A 19,576-nucleotide genomic window follows, 5' to 3' on the forward strand; every position below is an offset into this window, starting at 1 on the left:
CTGAAGTCAGAAGTTCGAGACCAGCCTGGCCAACATGGTGAAACCCTGTCTCTACTAAAAATACAAAAATTGGCCAGGTGTGGTGGCACATGCCTGTAATCCCAGCTACTTGGGAGGCTGAGGCAGGATAATCACTTGAACCCGGGAGGGGGAAGTTGCAGTGAGCCAAGATTGTGCCACTGCAGTTCAGCCTGGGGGACAGAGCAAGATGGTGTCTAAAAAAAAAAAAAAAAATGTGAATTCTCCTCTCTGCTAGGGGAGCATTATATTTTTTGTAATTTTAGAATTACATCATTTCTGGTCACAGCTGTCTAAGCGGGCTATGATTTTGCTTCATAAAGTCTTATTGATTTTGATTATTCTTACCTTAAAGATTACATGTGCTACCATTTATCCTAATGAAATTAAGATAAAACCTGATTTTGTTACCAGCCTTTAGATTCAGTATTAGACACAGAACATTTTATAAGGATCATTGATAAGGCTCTTACTTCCTTGTCTTATCACAGAAGTAGAATTAGAAGCTCTGTAACAAATATTCAACCCCTCCACCATTTTGATAATCTGTTTTTGGACTAGGTATATAGCAGGTGATCAATAAATGATTATTGAATGAATGAATGTAAGCCTGAATGGATGCTTCTGACTTCCTCTCTGCTTATCTGCCTATCCATCTAGGACTGTACATCTATTTCTGTTGGACTATATGTGAATCCTCTCAAAATAGAATTATTGTATATTGCACTGAGTCTAATGGTTACCTCCCTGAGATTGCCCATGAACTAAACTCAGTGGTGACTAGCTTAAAACACACACACACACCACCTACCAATATTTTATGACTTAAACATATATATGTATATATGTGTATATAGATATATATAAACTCTTATATAAAAGATGATCTACTGAAAGGCGGTGGGGTATGGTGGTGGTAGTGATTTATAGATGAAATCACTCCCACGGCATTGGCATCTTGGCAGTAGCTCATTCCTCAGCTTCCCTGAACTAGGCGTGGAACTCCAGTTACTTCCCATATATCTGATACATTTAGGCTGCAACAAATTCAAGGGCTTTTCTTGCTTATTTTTTCCCTTCTTTTAGAACAGAAGAAACCAGAAAAAAAATATTTTGTGAGAAAACAACAGTTCCTTACTCTGTACCACCTGCTTAAATGCAAACCAAAGGCACCCAAATGATGCAACCCAGGAGTGTGGAAGAGGCTGGCGGATGGGCTGTCACGTCTGGCTGATCTGATGTCAGAGCAGATCATGTGGTGCTCTGTGGGCAGCTGGGACTGGCCCGCCGAAAGCACATGGATTACAGTCTGAGGCTGTAATGGGAAAGTCGGTTCCTGGGCTGCTGTCTCATAGACATCAGCTTGCAGGGAAGCTGGGGGCTCTCCGACTTGCCCTGCTCCGGGGCCCCTCCTGCTGCGTGACTCACAGGCATATTGCAGAGAGAAGCTGCCGCTCCCAGTAAGTGCTTAAAGAAGGTCTTTATTCAGAGCATTTTGGAAGCGGGGAGGAAGTGTTTGTGTTGATAGGGGGTGCTGGAAGCCTTTGTAAAACCCCCTCCTTGGATCTGGGCTGGGCAGCGGCGCTTTCCATGCCATTCTGGAGTTCAAAGGCAGCGCTGATGTGCTGGTTTTGGTTTGTTCTCCATGTGATGTGTTTTTCTGATTTGCATTTTCTCTTTCTGTAATCGTAGGGCAGATTTTTAAGATCTGGTTAAAGTGAATTGATTTATATCAGATTCCCAGCCCCAGAGTGGACTTGGTGTTCCCTGTATGATAAGCAGGGAGAGGGGCAAGAGGGTGGTGGCTCTTTTGGTCAGAATCACTGCTTGTGTTAAGACACTGGCTGTGTCTGTGCCGGAGAAAGTGGTTGCCACCCCTTCTCTGCATTGGGTGAGTAGGTGGTGTGAGAGAAAGCGGGGGTGAACCAGCAGTAAAGAGATTTAATTAGTTTTTGGTAAACAGCAGTGCTATTAGTATATTGCCTTTTTTTATAGTCAAAATTTATATTAAATAGTGTCAGCTGGCAGAACAGGTGCTGGCAGTGGAGGAATGATGGAGTTCTTTCTCCCTTTCCCAGCTAGTGAATTGTCTTTGCTGCATTGAAAGCCCAATTAAGGAGTAGAGAGAAATGTAACAGATGCAGATTTCTGAGCACTGTTTTTTGTTTGTTTGTTTGTTCTTTGGTTTGGTTTTTATTTTTTATTCCTAAAAAGCATCACATTCCCACACTCATGCATCAGGAATGATTCTCACCTCGACGATGTCTTAGGTGTGGCATTTTTGGAGAGCAAAGGAATAAATTCAATAACATCTTTCTCTTCCTTCTAAGCATACAACATTAAGTTTGCTTTAGAGACTGAAAATAAATGTGTGTGGTTGGAAGGAGATATAAAGGGGAATTTAGAAGGACAGATTGTTTATTTGCCCTGGCACTTTTCTGTGAACACTTGATAGAGTTCTAGGTCAAGGTGTATGGTGTCCCCTTGAGGGATAATAGGCAAATAATTAGGTTATGTCTTTAAGCATTGGAAAATCTTTATTTTTTTAAGGAAGAGAACCTAGTCTTTTCTATGAATCTCTGCGCAAACCATAGACTTTGTGGCCAAACACTGATGCCAGAAACCCTTAGGCATTGAAGAAACTTTTGGGTGAGAAAGATGATGGTATGAATGCAAAGAAAATATGCTTAGATGAGTTTTGTCCTTTTTTTTTTTTAGTCTTTTGCAGTATATGGTTTAAGTCACAGAACAACAAACAACAGAAGAGAGCATGCCCCACCCAGTGTTGTGAACATGGATGATTCCCCTCCCATTCTATTCCACTGAACTGCATACACACTAGCGCAGAGACAATTCTAATTCATCTTTTGAACCCTGTATGTTACAGGTACAAGCCATATAAAATGAAGACATAGACAAATGGAAGATCCTCCCACCCCACCCTACTTTCTCCTCCTTCCATATTGTTGAGTGAAGCTATATTCATCTTGGAAAGCGTCTCCATCACTGCTTGTATTTTGTTAGCCATTTCGTGTAGACGAGCACGGTGTGAGGAATTCAGAGGTAGTCTTCCTGATCTGGCCCTCCGTCTCTGCCTAGACCACACCCCCTTTTTTGGCTACATGCCTAAAACTCTGTCTGAAGGGGAGTGTGATAAAATGATGCCCATCCTTGGGCACATGGATTCCTCAGTCACAAAACTGAAGAGCCCTCATTTCTCTGCAGACACACATTTCCTGCTTCTCAGGGTGAAGATACCCATTTAGGGGGGTTTTAGAATTCCTTTTCTTTAAAGATTAACACAGTAATGTGAAAAGAAATGGAAGAAAATTATCCATTTTTCCATCTCACTCACACAACTCTGTTTAATGTCCTGTATTCTCTTCCTGTCTTTATCATCACGTTAGGCTAGCTATGTTTAATGCAGAGGGGCTATCCACACTCCTTCAGATTTCTACTTTTCAGGGAAGGCACCTGTAGTTACAGACTTAGAACTGGACCAGACCCTATTAGGACTGATATTTCAGCCATACTTCACAGAGGGTAAAGCTGGCCAGAGTTACACATCTGATGAGTGACAGAGTTGGGACCAGAACCCAGATTGCCTGACTGCCCAGTGCTCCTTCTGCAATCATGCAACCTAAGGAGAGAACATTTTCTTTAAAAATTAGGTGTTTTTTTCAATTTCTTGGTTTTTTTTTATTTTATTTAGAATGCTGTGTAATTATTAGCATGGTAAAATGACTGTAATTTCACTGTCTTTCCCGAAGAATGTCTTCCAATAGATTGGAAAGTCAATTTTGTGTTTTTAATTAGAGACAGGTTCTTGCTATGTTGTCCAAGCTGGACTCAATTCCTGGGCTCAAGTAATCCTCCTGCCTTAGCCTCGCAAGTAGCTGGGATTACAGGCATGAGCCACTGTGCCTAGCTTTGCCTTTGTTTTTCTGTTTGTTTTTCGAGATAGGGTCTCTCTCTGTTGCCCAGACTGGAGTGCAGGGGCATGATCATAGCTCATGTAACCTTAAACTCAGGCTCAAACAATCCTTCAGCCTTAGACTCCTGAGTGGCTGGGACTACAGGTGCATGCTGCTATACCAGGATAATTAAAAAAAATTTTTTTTTTTGAGACCGAGTTTCACTCTTGTTGCCCAGGCTGGAGTGCAATGGCACGATCTTGGCTCACCGCAACCTCTGCTTCCCGGGTTCAAGCGATTCTCCTGCCTCAGCCTCCTGAGTAGCTGAGATTACAGGCATGCGCCACCATGCCCGGCTAATTTGTTTTGTATTTTTAGTAGAGATGGGGTTTCTCCATGTTGTTCAGGCTGGTCTTGAACTCCCGACCTCAGGTGATCCGCCCCTGTTGGTCTCCCAAAGTGCTGGGATTACAGGCGTGAGCCACTGCACCAGGCCCCTTAAATGTTTTTTGTAGAGATGGAGTCTTGTTATGTTGTCAGGGCTGGCCTGGAACTCCTGGGCTCAAATGATCCTACTGTGTTAGCTTCCCTAGCAGCTGGGATTACAGGCATGCACCATCACACCTAGTTCAGATTGGAAAAATCTTTACAGAGAAAATTAAGTTCTGTTTTCTTAGGAAAGTAGCATATTTATATTCTTTGTGGGTCATGTGATGAGATCTCAAAGACCTGATTGTTATAGTTTTCTAATCTTGGCTTTCTGAGAATGTAGACCACCCTAATTTTTTTTGTTTGTTTTTTGTTTTTTGAGACTGGGTCTCAGTCTGTCACCCAGGCTGGAGTGCAGTGGTGTGATCACAGCTCATGTAACCTTGAACTCTTGGGCTCAAGTGATCCTCTCACCTCAGCCTCTTAAGTAACTGGGATTATAGGCAAGCACCACTATGCTGTCTTCTACCCTAATTAATAAGGGGGATTATTGTTCAGTTATGGCAAATCACATACCACGAGAACATTTAGAAGCTTCATTCTATTTGGGTGGTTTTCTGAGTCATAGAATTTTTTATTTATTTATTTATGTTTTTGAGACAGGGTCTGTCTGTCACCCAGGCTGGAGTACATTGGTGAAATCTTGGCTTAATGCCACCTCCGCCTCCTGGGCTCAAGCCATCCTCCTATCTCAGCCCCACCAAATAGCTGGGACCACAGGTGTGTGCCACCACACCCAGCTAACTTTTGCATTTTTCGTAGACACAGGGTTTCATCTTGTTGCCCAGGCTGGTCTCGAATTCCCGGGCTCAAGCAATCCACCCGCCTCAGCCTCCCAAAGTGCTGGGATTACAGGCATGAGCCACTGCGCCTAATGTTCTCTCTTTATACTAACCTATTCATGGTGACATATTTAAACACTATTTAAGGGGCCAGGCACGGTGGCTTACGCCTGTAATCTCAGCGCTTTGGGAAGCCGAGGTGAGAGGATCACGAGGTCAGGAGATTGAGACCATCCTTGCTAACACCGTGAAACTCTGTCTCTACTAAAAAAAAGCCAAAAAACAAAAATTAGCCCGGCGTGGTGGCCTGTGCCTGTAGTCCCAGCTACTCAGGAGGCTGAGGCAGGAGAATCTCTTGAACCTGGGAGGCGGAGGTTGCAGCGAGCCAAGATCACGCCACTGCACTCTAGCCTGGGTGACAGAGCGAGAATCCATCTCAAAAAAAAAAAAAAGAAAAATAAAAATAAAAAAGAAAAACAACAACAACAACAAAAAGCCATTTAAGGCCGGGCGTAGTAGCTCATGCCTGTAAATTCCAGCACTTTGGAGGCCGAGGTGGGCAGATCACTTGAGATCAGGAGTTCGAGACCAGCTTGACCAACATGACCAAACCTTGTCTCTACTAAAATTACAAAAATTAGCTGAGGGTGGTGGCATGCGCCTGTGGCCCCAGCTACTTGGAGGGGTGAGGTAGGAGGATGGCTTCAAACTGGGAGGCGGAGGTTGCAGTGAGCCAAGATTGCAACCTGCACTCCGGCCTGGGTGACAGAGTGTAACCCTGTCTCAAAGAAAAACCCCGAAAAAATAAAAACAAAACAAACAAACAAAATTTAAAAGATGTTTAATTCAAAATAAAATTTCAGATTAATGTTTTCCCTGTTGAGATCAATGCTAGACCTACAAGAGATTAAAAAAAAAAAATTGTTCATTGAATGATAGAACAAATATATAGAACATTGCAATTCTTGCTTATGAGAATAATGAGATTTAAAAGGTAATCCAACATTATGCTATTCCATAATGTTATTAGAATGCCCATCTGTTAATTATTCAATCTTATTTTGGTAAGGGTAAGACTGCCGCGTATTTGCTTAAAATAATGCACATATGAATAAATGTCATAGATAATTCACCTGTGTTGATGCTATTTGTAAAAGCAATAAACACAAAATTAGATTGGGTGTTGTTTAATTACAATTTTTGGAAATCTCAAATTCAATACAGAGGCTCTCTGATTATATCCTGGATATGCAATAGTCAGTTTCTACTGGTTGAGTGAGGGTATCTCTTCATTGTAGACATTTAACTATAGTGATATATTAGGAGAAATTAGTTCTGGTGGCTTTGAGTGGTTTCAAAAAGAATAATTGGGACACTGTTCTAAACAGCCAGCACTCTCTAGCTCAGAAACAAATGACTGCATGTGTGACATTTCTAAATGGTGACATCTTCAAGGAACCCTCTAAATGGTTACTTATTTTAAGCTTCAGGTTATGGAGGAAAGAAAAAATTAGGCAGGGGATATTAGTTGTTAAGGGTCCTAACATGAACAGACAGAAACTCCAAATAAAGATATCATTTATTTCCAAAAGATGTAACTAAGAGAAAATGCAAAAAAAAAAAAAAAAAATGCAAAGTTCAGTAAAGTGAATAGCTGCTGTACTAATTGTAAATTTCACTCTTTGAGATCTTGGGTGCCTTTAACCAATTCCATTTAGGCAGAAAGCACAAGCAAATATCTCTTGTTGTAAACAAAGCAACAAATTTAAGTTAATGCTAATGCGTTCACAGCCAGAGCCAAAAGTTTTTCAGGGTTATTATAACACACTGGGCTCTCAGCCCATCCATCTAAATGTCCAAAGTACACTAAAGTTATGGATCAGCCCATTGTATATACCATCCCACATGAGAGCCAGATGCTACTGTTTACTGTGCTAGTGACTTAGCCAGATTCAATGTGAAATCTGAGATTATTGTTTGGGGTCCATGGAAGTTATAGATGGATTTTTCTGATCATGGATTTAGGCTTCTATACTTCAATCTGTTTTGATTAATGCCGATTTTTTTTTTTAAGGACAATCTTTTAAACCTAATTATACCCTAAACTTTAGACGGAGAATTTCCTTGTTAAAATTGTTTTCATTTATTGTCTTTGGACCTTGGATGTGTTGTAGGTCTTCAGCATCTATCTATCTATCTATCTATCTATCTATCTATCTATCTATCTATCATCTATCTATCTAGAGGGAGACAGGGTCTTGTTCTGTCACCCAGGCTGGAGGGCGGTGGTGTGATCATAGCTTACTGCAGTCTCGAACTCTTGGCCTCAAGCAATCTTCCAGCCTCAGCCTCCCAGGTAACTAAGATTACAAGACTACAGGAGAATGACAGGACTACAACCATGACCAGTTAATTTTTTAAGTTTTACTTTTCTGGAGACAGGGTGTTCTGTTGCCCAGGCTGGTCTTGACCTCCTGGCTTCAAGCAATCCTCCTGCCTTAGCTTCCCAAAGTGCTGGGATTACAGATGTGAGCCATTGCACCCTGCCTTTAGCATTTTTTTTTGTTGTTGTTGTTAGATGGAGTCTTGCTCTGTCACCCAGGCTGGAGTGCAATGGTGCGATCTCAGCTCACTGCAACCTCCGCCTCCCTGGTTCAAGCCTTTCTCCTGCCTCAGCCTCCCAGGTAGCTGGGACTACAGACATGCGCCACCACACCTGGCTAATTTTTGTATTTTTAGTAGAGATGAGGTTTCACCATGCTGGCCAGGCTGATCTTAAATTCCTGACCAGGTGATCCACCCGCCTCGGCCTCTCAAAGTGCTGGGATTACAGGTGTGAGCCACTGCACCCTGCCTTTAGCATATTTTTATTCTTTGTTTTGAGCATGGAAAAGAAGCTATGGAATTCTATTGCATAGCAACCACACTAGAAAATGTAATTATAATGCAGATTTTAAGATGATTTGGTAAAAAAAAAAAACAGTTCTGTATATATTGATTTAGAAAAAGACTATCCACTGTCTTAAGAAAATGTGGCACATATACACCTTGGAATACTATGCAGCCATAAAAAATGATGAGTTCATGTCCTTTGTAGGGACATGGATCAAGATGGAAACCATCATTCTGAGCAAACTATCGCAAGGACAGAAAACCAAACACCACATGTTCTCACTCATAGGTGGGAATTGAACAATGAGAACACTTGGACACAGGGTGGGGAACATCACATACTGGGCCTGTCATGGGGTGGGGGGAGGGAGGAGGGATAGCATTAGGAGATATACCTAATGTAAATAATGAGTTAACGGGTGCAGCACACCAACATGGCATATTATACGTATGTAACAAACCTGCATGTTGTGCACATGTACCCTAGAACATAAAGGATAATAAAAAATAATAATAAATTTAAAAAAAGAAAGAAAAAGACTATCCACTGTCCTCAGTTGGAAAGAAAATTTCATCATTCAAGACCCAGTATTATCAGATTTTGTTGACATAGTTAGATCCCTTATCCCTTAACCCTATCTGATTTGGTTTATGTCCTTTTCATCCAATTAAACTGGTTTTTGAGGAAGTATCACAAGTAATGATAATACTACCAATAATACTACCAATACTACAAAAGCAACTGTTGTAGGGGAGGAAAGATTTCTTTTCCTCATCCATTGCTAAGTTCATGGCTGAGGCACCTACAATAAAAGACAGATTAACCAGAGAAAATCATAAACCAAATTCATTTAATTAATATGTTTACATGGCATAAGAGCCTTCAGAAATGAAGACCCAAAGAAACAGGTAAATTTGTACATTTTTGTGCTTAGGTTTGATGAAGAGTAGACAGTTGTGGAAAAGTAAGATTGGACAAAGGAGGTGTCATCTAATGGTAATAAACTCGGGGACTTAGCTAGACCTGTGTATTCATATTTGTCTCTGTGTCCCTGTGCCTTTGGAGATAAGAACATTCCTTTCCTCCACGTATAGGGTGGGCACCTCTCCATGAGAGCCTTAATTACTTATTTCACAGGAAGGTCAAAGAACTGTGTTTTGGCTTACTTCAGGGGAGAAAGGCAAGAGAAGGTCAACGAGTAACTTTTCTGCTTCTACTGCTTCCTCAAATGCCAAAGTGCCATATTTTGGGGTAGCATGTCCTGAACCCCATCACTGCTAAATGCTGAGCACTTTCCGCATGCAAGACCCTGTACTAATACTTCGTTTATTTATGGACATTTCATAGACGGTAAGATGAACTTGCCCCAAATGTGTGACTTGTCATTTGAGAATCTAGTCAGTCCAGACTTTCTAAGTCTAAGGCCTATCTCATAACCTGTTGTTACTGTTCTGACTGTAAATTTCTATACAGTTGTGTAGTCTGTTTTGCTTCAGACTTCAAAACCACTTGTGACATCTGTACCAAACACAGTGACAATGGTCTCACTGCAACCTGAAAAGCCAGTTGTCCCTGGAACAGCAGTAACACTGTCCCTTCCAACAGTAACTTTTGAAGAATCTTCAGGTGCAGCTATTTGTCTTCCATCTGTGAAACTTTTTGTTACATCTACTGGGACCACATCTGACAAGCCTGTTATTGGCACTCCAATTCAAATCAAACTTGCCCAGCCGGGCCCTGTCCTTTCACAACCAGCTGGGATTCCATAGGCAGTTAAAGTCAAGCAACTAGTAGTTCAGCAGGCTTCAGGAGGCAATGAAAAACGGGTGGCCACACTTACACATTCCTCAGCATTGACCATTCAGAAATCTGGATAGAAGACGATGCCAGTGAACACCATAATACCTACCAGTCAGTTTCTTCCATCTTCCATTCTAAAGCAAGTTACTCTGCCTGGAAATAAAATTCTGTCGCTTCAAGCATCTTCTACTCAAAAAAATAAAATAAAAGAGAATGGAACAATATGCTTCAGGGATGAAGATGACATCAATGATGTGACTTCTATGGCAGGGGTCAACCTTAATGAAGAAAATGCCTGTATCTTAGCAACAAACTCTGAATTGGTTGGCACACTCATTCAGTCATGTAAGATGAACGATTTCTTTTTATTGGAGCTCTACAAAAGAGAATTTTAGACATTGGTAAAAAGCATGACATTACAGAACTTAACTCTGATGCTGTGAACTTGATCACCCATGCAACCCAGGAACAATTATGAGGCCTTCTAGAAAAACTGACTGCAATTGCTCAGCATTGAATGACTACTTACAAGGCAAGTGAAAATTACATCCTGTATAGTGATACCAGGTCACACCTCAAATTTCTTGAAAAGCTGGATCAATTGGAGAAGCAGAGAAAGGATTTAAAAGAAAGAGAAATGTTACTTAAGGCAGCCAGGAGTCATTCTAATAAAGAAGTTCCAGACCAGCAGAGATTAAAGCAGAAAGCCAATGAGTTACAGCAACTGGAACTTGAACAGATACAGCATAGAGATGCTAATCTCACAGCTCTTGCAGCTATTCGACCAAGGAAGAAGAGACCACTAGAACTTGGAAGTGAGGGCTTAAAAGACAACCTTCTTGCTTCTGGGACATCCAGCCTGACAGTCAGCAAACAGTTGCTTCGTCCAAAAATCACAAGAATCTGCCTCAGGGACTTGATATTTTGTATGGAACAGGAACAGGAGATGAAATATTCTCGAGCTCTATACCTGGCCCTTCTGAAGTGACCACTCCACTCTCTATCCAGATCCTTGCAATTTACTGCCAAGGAAGACACAAAGAGCATTGTTGCACTGTTCTGAAATTTCAATTCCTGGAACATAATCACCAGTACGAAAGAGCAAACAAATGGAAAAACATTTCATGCTCGTGGATAGGAAGAATCAATATTGTTAAAATGGCCATACTGTCCAAATCAATTTACATATTCAACACTATTCCTAAGTGACAACAATATTTTTTACAGAACTAGAAAAAGCTATTCTAAAATTCATAAGGAATAAAAAAAGAGCCTGAATAAACAAAGCAATCCTAAGCAAAAAGAACAAAGCTGGAGGCATTACACTGCTCATCTTCAAACTATACCACAGGCTACAGTAACCAAAACAGCATAGTACTGGTACAAAGAGACACAGAGACGAATAGAATAGGTTAGAGAACACAGAAATAAAGTCGCAAACCTACAACCATCTGATCTTCAACAAAGCCTACAAAAATAAGCATTGGGGAAAGGATTCCCTATTCAATAAACACTGCTGGGATAACTGGCTAGCCATATGCAGAAGACTGAAACACGACCCCTTTCTTTCACCATATACAAAAATCAACTCAAGATGAATTACGGACTTTTTTTTTTTTTTTTTGAGACAGAGACTCACTGTGTCGCCCAGGCTGGAGTGCAGCGGCAAAATCTCGGCTCACTGCAACCTCCGCCTCCTGGGTTCAAGCAATTCTCTGCCTCAGCCTCCCACGTAGCTGGAATTACAAGCGCCCACCACCACGCCCAGCTAATTTTTGTATTTTTAGTAGAGAGGGGAGTTTCACCATCTTGGCCAGGCTGGTCTTGAATTCCTGACCTCACGATCCACCCACCTCGGCCTCCCAAAGTGTTGGGATTACAGGCGTGAGCCACCGCGCCCAGCTGAATTAAGGACTTAAATATAAAATCTGGAACTATAAAAACCCTAGCAGAACACATAGGAAGTATAATTCTAGACACAGGCTCTGGCAAAGATGTCATGACAAAGATTCCAAAAGCAATTGCAACAAAACAAAAAATTGACAAATGGGACCTAATTAAAGTAAATAACCTTTCCACAGCCAAGGAAACTATTAGTGGAGTAAACAGACAACCTCCAGAATGGAGGTTTGCAAACTATGTATCCAGCAAAGGTCTATGTATCCGGCAAAGGTCTAATATCCTGAATCTATAAGGCACTTAAAGCAAAAAACAAACAACCCTATTAAAAAATGGGCAAAGGAGGCTGGGTGTGGTGGTTCACACCCGTAATTCCAGCTCTTTGGGAGGCGGAGGCAGGTGGATCACTTGAGGCCAGGAGTTTGAGAACAGGCTGGCCAATATGGTGAAACCCCGTCTCTACTAAAAGCAAAACAAAAATTAGCCGGGCGTGGTGGCACCTGTAATCCCAGCTATTTGTGGGGCTGAGGCATAAGAATTGCTTGAACCCAGGAGGCAGAGGTTTCAGTGAGCTGAGATGATGCCACTGCATTCCAGCCTGGGTGACAGAGCAGGACTCTGTCTCAAAAATATAAATAAATGAATGAATGAATGAATAAATAAAGTGCAGTTTAAATCCAATGTTTGTTTGTTGGTTTTATGTCTAGATAATCTGTCTAATGCTGAGAGTAGAGTGTTTAAGTCCTTAACTATTACTGTATTAGAGTCTATTTCTCCCTTTATATCTGGGTGTTCCAGTGTTGGGTACATATATATTTACAATTATATTTATTGTATCCTCAGGCCTGGTGCAGTGGCTCATGTCTATAATCCCAGCACTTTGGGAGGCGAAGGCAGAAGGATTGCTTTGAGACCAGGAGTTAGACTAGCCTGGGCAACATAGTATGAGCCCATCTCTACAAAAAAAAAAAAAAAAAAAAAAGGAAGGGCAAAGGACATGGAGAGACACTTCTCAAAAGAAGACACACAGGCGGCCAACAGGCATATGAAAAAAATTCTCAAAACTAATCATTAGAGATATGCAAATCAAAACCACAATGAGATACCATCTCACACCAGTTAGAAGGGCTATTATTAAAAAGTCAGTCCTGGGCGTGGTGGCTCACACCTGTAATCCCAGCACTTTGGGAGGCCGAGGATGGCAGATCACAAGGTCAGGAGATGGAGACCATCCTGGCTAACATGGTGAAACCCCATCTCTACTAACAATACAAAAGCAAAATTAGCTGGGCGTGGTGGTGGGCACCTGTAGTCCCAGCTACTCAGGAGGCTGAGGCGGGAAAATGGTGTGAACCCGGGTGGTGGAGCTTGCAGTGAGTGGAGATCACGCCACTGCACTCTAGCCTGGGTAACAGAGTGAGACTCTGCATCTCAAAAAAAAAAAAAAATTAAAAAAAGTCAAAAAATAACATGCTGGCGAGATTGCGGAGAAAAGCGAACACTTATCTACTGCTGGTGGGAATGTAAACTAGGTCAGCCGCTATGGAAAGCAGTTTGAAGATTTCTCGAAGAACTTAAAAGACAGCTACCCTTTGACACAGCACCTCATCACTGAGTATATAACCAAAGAAACATAAATTGTTCTACCATAAAGTCATATGCACACATATGTTCATTGCAGCACTATTCACAATAGCAAAGACATGGAATCAACCTAAAAGCCCATCAACAGTGGACTGGGTAAATAAAATGTGGTACATACACAACATGGAATACTACAGTCATTAAAATGAATGAGATCATGTCCTTTGTAGCGATATAGATGGAGCTGGAGGCCATTATCCTAAGCAAATTAACACAGTAACAGAATACCAGATGTTCTCATTTATAGGTGGAAGCTAAACATGGAGTACAAATACACATGGACACAAAGAAGGGAACATTAGACACTGGGGCCTACTTAAAGGTGGAGTGTGGGAGGAGAGTAAAGATTGGTACTTTTGGTTACTATGGTTATTACCTGGGTAACAAAATAATCTATACACCAAACCCCTGTAACACACAATTTTTTTTTTTTTTTTTAAGACTGAGAGGTGACAACGTGCTAACAGCCCTCGCTCGCTCTCGGCACCTCCTCAGGCTACAGCGTCCACTCTGGCCGCACTTGAGGAGCCCTTCAGTCCCCAGCTGCACTGTGGGAGTCCCTCTCTGGGCTGGCCAAGGCCGAAGCCAGCTCCCTCTGCTTGCAGGGAGGTGTGGAGGGAGAGGCGCTGGCAGGAACTGGGGCTGTGCGTGGCACTCGCAGGCCAGCATGGGTTCCAGGTGGGCACGGGCTCGGTGGGCCCTGCACTCAGAGCGGCTGGCTAGAGCTGCTGGCCCCAGGCAGTGAGGGGCTTAGCACATGGGCCAGCAGCTGCGGAGGGTGCGCCAGGTACCCCAGCACTGCTGGCCCACCTGTGCCGTGCTTGAATTCTCCCCGGGCCTCAGCCACCTCCCCACAGGGCAGGGCTCGGGACCTGCAGCCCACCATGCCTGAGCCCCCACCCACTCCATGGGATCCCGCATGGCCCAAGCCTCCCCAACGAGTGCTGCCCCCTGCTCCATGGTGCCCAGTCCCATCGACTGCCCAATGGCTGAGGAGTGCGGGCACGCAGCATGGGACTGGCAGGCAGCTCTGCCCACAGCCCCGGTGTGGGATCCACTAGGCGAAGCAAGCTGGGCTCCTGAGTCAGGTGGGGACATGAAGAACTTTTATGTCTAGCTAAAGGATTATAAATGCACCAATCAGCACTCTGTGCCTAGCTCAAGGTTTGTAAATGCACCAATCAGTGCTCTGTGTCTACCTAATCTAGTGGGGACTTGGAGAACTTTTATGTCTAGCTAAAGGATTGTAAACGCACCAATCAGCACCCTGTGTCTAGCTCAAGGTTTGTAAATGCACCAATCAGCGCTCTGTGTCTAGCTAATCTAGTGGGGACTTGGAGAACTTTTGTGTCTAGCTAAAGGATTGTAAATGCACCAACCAGCACTCTGTGTCTAGTTCAAGGTTTGTAAACGCACCAATCATCACCCTGTGTCTAGCTCAAGGTTTGTAAATGCACCAATCAGCACCCTGTCAAAATGGACCAATCAGCTCTCTGTAAAATGGGCCAATCAGCTCTCTGTAAAATGGACCAGTCAGCAGGATGTGGGTGGGGTCAGAAGAGGGAATAAAAGCAGGCTGCTGGAACCAACAGCGGCAACCTGCTTGGGTCCCCGCTTGGGTCCTCTTTCATGTTGTGGAAGCTTTGTTCTTTCACTCTTTGCAATAAATCTTGCTGCTGCTCACTCTTTGAGTCCATGCCGTCTTTATGAGCTGTGACACTCACCGTGAAGGTCTGCAGCTTCACTCCTGAAACCAGCGAGACCACGAACTCACTGGGAGGAATGAACAACTCTGCACACGCCACCTTTATCAACTGTAACACTCATGGTGAAGGTCTGCAGCTTCACTCCTGAGGCCAGTGAGATCACGAACCCACCAGAAGGAAGAAACTCTGGACACATCTGAACATCCAAAGGAAAAAACTCCAGACGCACCATCTTTAAGAACCGTAACGCTTACCGCAAGAGTCCGCGGCTTCATTCCTGAAATCAGCGAGACCAAGAACCCACCAATTCCGGACACAAGACAGTCTCATTATGTCATGCAGGCTGGAGAGCAGTGCCACAATCTCAGGCCACTGCAACTTCTGACTCCCGTGTTCAAGCAATTCTCCTGCCTCAGCCTCTTGAGTAGCTAGGACTACAGGTGTGAGCCACCAACACCAGGCTAATTTTTGTATTTTTAGTAGAGACGGGGTTTCATCATGTTGACCAGGGTGGGTTCTAAATCCTGGCCTCAAGTGATCCGCCTGCTTTGGCCTTCCAAAGTGCTGTGATTACAGGCATGAGCCACAGCACCTGGCCTGTAAGACGCAATTTACTTATATACCAAACCTGTACATGTACCCCTGAACCTAAAATAAAAGTTGGAAGAAAAAAATAGATTTTGCATCATTTTACAGTCACAAAATTATTTTATTTTGCCCAGGAAAGACTATTGTTTCTTCATATTGTGTACTGTGCGCTTACTAAAACTTTGTTGATATGGATAAAAGCAGAGTCATTCAAATTGTAAAGTTATTTGTAGAGTAGTACTGCAGAATTTTAAATACCTCATCCCGATATTGTATGATATTCAATTTCAGAATAAACTAAGTCCTGTAAGAACATTTGGCCCAGATGTTACTAAAAATAATTGTTGCTCTAAAATTTCACACAGAGAATAACATTCCATGGTCTTCTACTGTTATGCACTATTGCTTCATTTTTCCATTTGGGATTGAAAAGGAGAAATTTAGAAAAATATTTTAAAAGGGTATATATTCTTGCTTTATAACTTCCAATATTCTGCTTCAGTTAAATCTAAATTGTTGTAAAGAGACAACTGTATACTTGTGTTTCAGCACTCATCTGTTTAAATTATTTAGAATTTAAGTTGGAAAGAGACAAGTCCACCTAAAGACAGATGGTAGGTAGCATACTATATGTTAGGACATGGAGCTAGTACAAGTAGGTTGGAAGGACAGAAAGTGATCTGTGGCAGCTGGATGGGAAGACTAGCTTTGTTGGACATGGGACAGTTTGAAAGGTGATCTTACTTTCAGTTTGAAGCACAAGAGAAACAGAAAGAGTCTTGGTTGTTCTGATAGTGAAGGAAATTCCTTAGACGTTCTACTGAAGAAAGCCTTGGAATATAGAATTATAAAAAGTTTTAAACAGAATAAGCCAAACATGAGGTAGTGGGTAAGGGGAGGAAATAATACGCTGAAATGCCAATCTTTAGACCACAGTAGCTCTAAAATCTAGAGCACTAGAATATTGGATTGGACAGACAGCTGGCTGGAGATGTCTGATTTTAGAGATGTCAGGGCAATTTTTGCAAGATAAATCTGATAGGTCAAAATTAGAGTAGTTTAAGCAGTGACTACTCTCATTTACATTTAATGATTAGTTTTGGTGATACATGATGCACCTAGGTGCCTATATATTTTTTCTTTTAATTTATGTATGATTTATTTATTTATTTATTTTTGAGAGGGAGTCTCACTCTGTCCCCCAGGCTGGAGTGCAGTGGCGCCATCTCCACTCACTGCAAGCTCCTCCTCTTGGGTTCACGCCATTCTTCTGGCTCAGCCTCCCGAGTAGCTAGGACTACAGGCGCCCGACTCCACGCCTGGCTGATTTTTTGTATTTTTAGTAGAGACAGGGTTTCACCATGTTAGCCAGCATGGTCTCGATCTCCTGACCTCGTGATCTGCCCTCCTCGGCCTTCCAAAGTGCTGGGATTACAGGCGTGAGCCACCGCGCCTGGCCGGAATGATTTATGTTTTAAAATACATAATAGACTGTCCCAAATTCAAAAGGTACAAAAGGATAAATAAGTCTTTATCCCTGGTGCTCCAGTTCTCCTCCTCGGAGACAACTGCTGTTTTTAATTCCATGTGTGTCTTCCGAGTATATTGTATGACTATATATACATAGATATAACTTTTAAAACACAAATTGTAACATACTACATATACTATTCTGTGCCTTTTTTCATTTAACATGTCTTGAAGATTATTCTCCGTCAGTACATACAAAGTTGCCTTATGCTTTAAAGAAATGTTTTATTATGAAAAAGTTCAGACATACACAAAACTAGAACGTATAATGGACCCCCAGGTAGCCATTACCCAGTTCAGAGCATATATCAATATTTTGACATTCTTACTATGTATTAGATGATATTAAAAATTATTAACTTTGTTAGGTGAGATAGTGGTTTGGTGGTTATATTTAAAAAATGTTCTTAGAGAAGCATCTTGAAATATTTATGACTGAAATGATATGTTCTCTGAAGTTTGAGATTTACTTTAAAATATACCAGAAGAAAAAAGTATGTGTGGAAGGAATAGCTTGAACCAAGGCCGAGGCGGGTGGATCACGAGGTCAGGAGATCGAGACCACGGTGAAACCCCGTCTCTACTAAAAATACAAAAAAATTAGCCAGGCATGGTGGCAGGTGCCTGTAGTCCCAGCTACTCAGAGAGGCTGAGGCAGGAGAATGGCGTGAACCCGGGAGGCGGAGCTTGCAGTGAGCCGAGATTGCACCACTGCGCTCCAGCCTGGGCGACAGAGCAAGACTCCATCTCAAAAAAAAAAAAAAAAAAAAAAAAAAAGAAATACATTTGCCAGTCTGGTTCTATCTATAGCTCTCCCTTTTTTGGAAGTATTTAAAAATGAATTTTAGATATTATGTAATTTCACCCATAAATACTTCTGTATGTATTTGTAATATTATAAGGACTTAAAGAAACACTACAAAGCCATTATCACATCTCAGAAAATTAACAGTAATTCTTAGTATAATCCAATATCCAGTCCATTTTCCAATTGCTTTGATTTTCTCAAAAATGGCTTTTTGCAGTTGCATTGTTTATGAGTCAAATTAGGTCCACATATGGCATGTCTTAGGTCTTTCTTGATCTTTAATAATCAGACATTAAAAAAAACAGATCTTTAAAAAACAGACACTTGTTCCTTTGAGAAACTGGCTTATCCGTTCTGTAGAAGGCCCCACCTTCTGGATTTGACTGGTTGTTTCCTCCAGGTGTGGTTCAACTTGTTCCTCTGTCCCTTATATTTGAGTCTTGATTAGATTCAGGTTCAGTATATTTGCCAAGCCTCCTTCATAGGGGGTGCTTGCTCTGCTCCTCCTGCTGTATCATCTCAGGAAGCCTGTATGTCTCATGTTTCACTCTGAGTGATACTAAGATTTAGGAGAGTATTTGGGTGGTGTCAGCCTCATCTGCCATCAACATTTCACTTGATATTTTTGGCATGCAGTGATTATTAATGACTGAGTCCATTATTCCATTAGGGATTACAAAACGGTTTTCAAATTCCTACATTCTGTTTATACTTATTACTTGGAATTGTTCTACAAAGAAGTTTCCCTCATGACTTTTTGATAAACCAAAGTATACAGTTGGCTTATTCTTTTTAACAACCACATAGCATTTTATTGTACTATAATTTAACTGGTCATCTATTATTTAAAGTATTTGCTCTTTTTGGTTTGTTTACATTTTTTTCCAACTGTATTTTCTTGTATACTTATGCATTTATAGTGAAGAGTAAACTATATAATTTTATAGTTATATTTTAATGGAAAAATAATTATCAGGCTTTTTCACTCTGTGTGTATGTATTTAGTATAAATATAAGAGGCCAGACCTGTATTTTAACCCTTGGTTGGTTACTTATTTATCACATGATGATGGGGAAATTATCCTTTCTTTTTTCTTTCCTTCTATTTATTCTTTCTAAGCCTATTCTCTTTTTTTTTTTTTTTTTTTTTGAGACGGAGTCTCGCTCTGTCGCCCAGGCTGGAGTGCAGTGGCGCGATCTCAGCTCACTGCAAGCTCTGCCTCCCGGGTTCACGCCATTCTCCTGCCTCAGCCTCTCCGAGTAGCTGGGACTACAGGCGCCCGCCACCACGCCTGGCTAATTTTTTTTTTTTTGTATTTTTAGTAGAGATGGGGTTTCACCGTGGTCTCGATCTCCTGACCTCGTGATCCGCCCACCTCGGCCTCCCAAAGTGCTGGGATTACAAGCATGAGCCACCGCGCCCGGCTTAAGCCTCATTTTCTTAATTCATATACTGAGAATAATAACCAATTTCTGGAATGTTTTAAGGATTAAATTAAAAAACT

The 19,576-nt window shown here is 41.8% G+C and overlaps 1 protein-coding gene and 1 pseudogene across 20 annotated transcripts in view; both read left to right on the forward strand.

Moving 5' to 3' along the window:
* ANK2 (ankyrin 2) overlaps positions 1-19,576 on the forward strand; it is a 689,728-nt gene that overhangs the window by 120,962 nt on the left and 549,190 nt on the right. For 17 of the 20 annotated variants that reach the window (XM_012502792.2, XM_030799074.1, XM_030799062.1 and 14 more), the window contains exon 1: positions 1,211-1,478. The exons of 1 other annotated variant lie outside the window; for it this stretch is intronic. The gene's annotated coding sequence lies outside the window, so the exon portion shown is untranslated. Of the gene's footprint in view, positions 1-1,210; positions 1,479-19,576 lie in introns of those variants that run through there. 2 more of the 20 variants (XM_030799039.1, XM_030799040.1) reach the window with 1 other exon arrangement.
* Positions 1,339-11,038, forward strand: LOC100582057 (annotated as a pseudogene).

The sequence above is a fragment of the Nomascus leucogenys genome, chromosome 18, assembly GCF_006542625.1.
Source record: "Nomascus leucogenys isolate Asia chromosome 18, Asia_NLE_v1, whole genome shotgun sequence".
In the NCBI taxonomy this organism is placed as follows: Eukaryota; Metazoa; Chordata; class Mammalia; order Primates; family Hylobatidae; genus Nomascus; species Nomascus leucogenys.